Source organism: Saccostrea cucullata, unplaced genomic scaffold (assembly GCF_032062105.1).
Source record: "Saccostrea cucullata isolate Sc308-1 unplaced genomic scaffold, CSIRO_AGI_Scuc_v1 ctg22556, whole genome shotgun sequence".
In the NCBI taxonomy this organism is placed as follows: domain Eukaryota; kingdom Metazoa; phylum Mollusca; class Bivalvia; order Ostreida; family Ostreidae; genus Saccostrea; species Saccostrea cuccullata.
In genome coordinates, this window is record NW_026933543.1 from 56 (window position 1) to 5576 (window position 5521).

Below are 5521 nucleotides of genomic sequence, written 5' to 3' on the forward strand. Positions count from 1 at the left end.
TAATTTGATCGCAGATCGGCAAAAAACAGCTGCGGTGAGATTGCGCAGCATGAAAACAAAAATACAGATTTTGAAGAAAACTTTTACATGTAGGTACAGAGGTATCCAAACATATATTAAAACTCTTTAACTACATAATTTAAACTCTTGTATCACAGGAACTTAAAAAGTAAAAAAAAAATTTAAAAGTGATTACTTGTCTCCATGTTCAAAACTCTCAAAATTAGGTCGGTAAAATTGCACCAGTATATGCTATCATTTGGAGCCAAAGAGCCTGCGTGTTTTCCGGGCAGTCAAGCACGGTCTTGTTGATACTTACGCAATGGCTTAGAAGGATCTAGGAGACAATTCTTGAAATGATCAATAATTTATATACGTGTATATCAAATGCATTGTACTTTACACCTACAGAAAAAATATTTTAAGCGAAAAATATCAACTCATTGAATTTCACATCTTGGAAAAAATATATATTTTTTTAATTAATAAAAATAATTATATGAAATTAAATGTCTAACTATTGCTAGCTATTTCCTTGACATTTAATGGATAAATTTGAATGTTCTTTTAAAAGGAATTCCTTTAAACAAGTACATAATACAAGGATTCTTATTATATTAAATCTAAAAAGTTTAATCTTGCCATTTCTATCAATTTTGGTTAAATCCAATTGGATCTTTCCGGAGACTACACCAAACTTAAAATCTTCAACATAGTCCGGATTCTTAAATCCACTCAGATGATCATTAAATGTTGGAGAATTGTACATTAACAAAGTTATAATCTTTCTCGTTCACCCATCTGGTGTCAATCCTTGTTGAGTTCGGTTCTGATGAATCTGACATGTATTTGTAGAGTTCCCTTTTCTGTCCCGTGCGTTCAATTTTAGCAAGGAACGAGGTACACTGTGCAATAGTTGGGTGTAGAGAAGCTGACACTAAAATATTAAGACAAATAATTATTAACTTTTGAAGCTAATAATGATTCAATGATATTTATGCATGCTCCAGTTCCATGTGATAAGGCTATTCCTTACTTATTTTGCAGAGATCTAATCCATATTGGCCACTGAATCCATCCTCGCACTGACAGTGAATGTTATCAACACATTTACCGGGGAAGCAAGGAGTGTGGTAGGAACATAGAGCTGTAATTCATAATTATATAATAAACTTAAGATTTTTTTTCACAGTTTGTCGTACTTTACTAAAATTCAAGAACTAAATAAAAAAAATTTAAGTGAAAATAAGTCTGAACTTTGTCAGGTAACTTTGCTAGATATGATAACTACACATAAATATATATTTTGATGTGAATCATTAGGCCTACATACTGATTTCAAACAAGAAGCCCGTGAGACACATCGCTCACCTTAACACATTGACTAGGAAACGGCACAAATCAGTCCAGTATTGAAAAGTTTTGGAAAGGGGTGCTTCAGTTTTATGCTATATGTACCCGAGAATGCTTCCATGTCGATTTAACAAATGGGTTTGCTGTTCTTCAAGAGTTTTTTAAAGAATCTTTCTTAATGCCCTTGTAAAATTTTGATCTCCCCTGGCCATTTCTCTCAACCCTGCCCCCCCCCCCTAATTAAATTATTAATTTAATTAATTATCAATTAATTGGTAACTGGGCTTTATAGAAATAAATAAACAATTAAATAGTAACTGGGCAATCAAAATGCTGATATACATGTACTTACGTGTTTCGCAATTATTTCCTGTGTATGTTCCATCACATATGCACTGATTTGGAGCAACACACGTGCCATTATTCTTACATGGCGGGTTGCAGACCGCTGAAACAAGACAAACACTCTATTCTTTAAAGATGAGTTTACTAATAAAACACATGTAAACTGTGAACAGTTGTACATCTAATTAAACAAGCAAAAAGTACAAATCTTTCATCAGTGTATTAGATATGGGCCCCAGAAATTTCAAAGTTTGGATTCAGTGCTCAAAGAAGTACACATCCAAATATAAAACAGATGTGGCAGACCCTGTAGTGTTTCATTTCAATTCCACTTGGATTTATCTATTTGAAATATGAATGGAAGTATGCTCATAATATGCAAATCAAACAGTCAGCTTAAATGTCAGAAGGATAAGTTTACTCATATTTTACGTAACATTAAAAATGGTTCAACTTAATTATTTGTCCGTTGATCTTGACGTAATTTGTTTTGCTTCATCGTAATGCACGAAAATGCATTTAAGAGTGCTTTGAGTAATTAACAAAGTTTATCAGATACAAATCGAATGCAAAATTTTTATGCCCCCATAATCGAATGTTCGGAGGTGTATAGTTTTTGCCCAGTCCGTCTGTTTAATTGTCTGTATTAACTGACATGAAAAGCTGTTACCTTTCCCATATCTTTTGAGTTGATTGGGCTATGATTCTCATATTTCTATTGATTTTAGGGTGCCATCAAATTTGATCTCCTTGCCTTGACCTTTACGTTTGACCCACTTTTACCAAATGAATAATTTTCAAAGTTTTACCTTGCTCATATTTCGATTGATTGATTAATCGATTGTATGTTTTAACGTCCCTCTCGAGAATTTTTCACTCATATGGAGACGCTGCTCATATTTTGAACATTCGTTTTGAACAGTTCACGTATATTCATTGTGACAAGACTTTTAATGGGTATAATTTTTTTTTAAACCTTTGACCAACTTTGAAGAAAAAAACCTTTATCCTTGGCCATAACTTTTGAGTTAATACTAAGGCTTCACATGTGTATTCATTGTGACAGGTGTACATATCTTGACCTTTTGACTGTGACCGAAGGATTTGACCCATATAAAAAAAACTTCACTTTGGCCGTATGTTTTGAACTGTTAGTACTATAGGGCTTTCATATTTCAAAGGTATAATCTTTGTGATGGTTCTCCTTATGATACAAACAATTTTGATCTTGACATTGGAGTTTGGCTTACATATATTAACAAACTTTAACCCTATACGTTGCTGTTATGTGGCATCAGTGTTTCACAAACACATTTTTTTTTATACTCATAATTTAAGTACAAGGGCATAGTGATAGGGTACCAGTCAAGCTAGTAATACTATGACATTGAAGAAGCATTACGTCAATTCTTCCATTGCGCAATAAAAGAGTAATGCCAAACGTAACCAACATCATTCGTAACGTCTGCATATTGCAAAATTTGAATACTCACGAATGGTGCATGATGTTCCACTGTATTCAGAAGTACAAACACACTTTCTCCCCGGAGTACAAGTCCCCCATTTCTACAGGTTGGTTTGCAGATTGCTAAATTACGAAGATTCATTAACTTCGAAATCATATAATTCAAATAAATAATTGTTTTACACTAGCCATCTTTTACAAATTACAAATTCAATCGTCACTTACGTTGATTGCAGTTAACGCCAGTATATCCGTTCGTACAATGACACGTGTTGGGGCTCACACATTGTCCATCGTGTTGGCAGGAAGGTTGACAAACAGCTACAGAGATGTTAAAACATGGGATTGGAAGAATCAAAAGTTGATGATACTTAGACTTTTTATCTTAAACTATTTTCTCTTTAAACATATTGGATATTTCCTTATCTCGCTTTGTTCTACACTCATTCCTTTACTTTGCAGACAGTCAACGTCGGGTGTAATAACTTTCATTTATTTTCTTAGATTCAATTTTCTATCGTATTTTAACCACATATTAATAACTGTTGTTTAAACCGTTTCCACCTTCTTTTAAACATGTACATTCCCTAACTTAAATTTCAACGGGGATATACGCATGAATACAACACTCACGATTTTCGCATTGTCTTCCTGTGTAACCTTGGTAACATGAACAATGATTTGGACTACTGCAAAATCCATGAGCACAGACTTCATAGCAAACAGCTATAAAGGTAAATCAGTTGTTAAGTTAAAATGACTTTAAACATTCAATAGATATGATTGCAGGAAAAATTCAGATTTTTAAACTTAATGTTAAATTTGTTTTGGTAGACAAAGATTAAAACCTTTGTCCAAGTTTAGATTAAACAGAAAGTGTTACATGTCCAGTGACAACGAAGTTTAACTTTTCTTTAAACGGAGATCAAAATCCCAATGTAAAACTAGTGCTAATTGTAACGGGGACCGTTACAGATGTTCCCCAAACGCTCCCCAACTCCCTTTTGGTGCCATATTCCCTGTAAGCTTCATTAAATAACACTAACTCTATGCATTTGAGACTTTAACAACGTTTACCCAGAAATGTACCATGCTCATTCAAATATAATCATTGCATATGTGCGCAGGTGAATGCATGTGCGTAATGACCATATCATCTTATCAAAACAATCTATATATTTTGATATACTAAATATTAAAGTATTTAATCCAAAAGTATTTCAAAAATTCGTTCATTCAAGTGTATTTTTCATTTTACCCATTTCACGTGCACGCACGTGCATACATGAGCATGGTGACCATACCTTCTTGTAGAAGTTCATTAAATCTATCTATGTTCTAAATCCCATCCCGTTTGGTTGAAAACCAAGGGAGTTAAAACTGTTTAAAGTTTCAGCAAATCAGATTGCAGCGCATGTACACGCACATGTATGCATGTGCATGGTAACCATACCTTCTTGTAGAAGTCCATTTTATATATCTATGTTCCAAATCCCATCCTGTTTGGTTGAATACCAAGGGAGTTATAACTGTTTAAAGTTTAAGCCAATCAGATTGCAGCTCACGTACACGCAACTGTATGCGTGTGCATGGTGACCATACCTTCTTGTAGAAGTCCATTTTATATATCTATGTTCCAAATCCCATCCTGTTTGGTTGAAAACCAAGGGAGTTATAGCTGTTTAAAGTTTCAGCCAATCAGATTGCAGCGCACGTACACGCACGTGTATGCATGTGCATGGTGACCATACTTTCTTGAAGACGTCCATTATATATATCTAAGTTCCAAATCCTATCCTGTTTGGTTGAAAACCAAGGGAGTTATAGCTATTTAAAGTTTTAGCCAATCAGATTGCAGCGCACGTGCATGCACGTGTTTTCATGATAATTGCTATATATCATGTTGTAGGATATCCTAATGCATGGCTATATTCAAAATTTCAAAGGATTTCGTCAAAATACAAGAAAGATATTGAGACTTTAGTTTCAGCCAATCAGAGCGAAGCGCACGTGCATGCGCGTGAGATCTTGCTATTTTGACCATGTCATCTTGTGCATACTACTAATATATCCTTACATTATAAGTTTCAAAACATTTTGTCACAAAATAGAAAAGTTACGGTTATATCCATTATATATTGGTCATTTTAAGTTTTGCACGTGCGCGCTCTTGCAAGCACGTGCGCGCAAAATGACCTTGATTCCGCAAATCTACATAACATGCCTACTTACCCTAAAAAGGTTTCACCTAAGTCGGATGCGTAATTTACAAGATCACTCGCGGACAAAATTTTCCCAGGAAGAAAAATAATAATAAGAAGAAGAACTAGTGCTAATTGTAACGGGAACCGTTCAGAT

At 34.2% G+C, this 5521-nt stretch overlaps 1 long non-coding RNA gene across 1 annotated transcript; it reads right to left on the bottom strand.

Annotated features, from left to right (window-relative positions):
• Positions 1–760: 760 nt before the first annotated feature.
• LOC134238570 (uncharacterized) lies at positions 761–3968 on the bottom strand. Its single transcript, XR_009986048.1, has 6 exons — positions 3797–3968; positions 3389–3484; positions 3192–3286; positions 1706–1801; positions 1037–1147; positions 761–937 (listed from the first exon to the last, which is right to left on the bottom strand). It is a non-coding gene; the product is annotated as an uncharacterized LOC134238570 (long non-coding RNA).
• Between the last annotated feature and the right edge of the window lie 1553 nt (positions 3969–5521).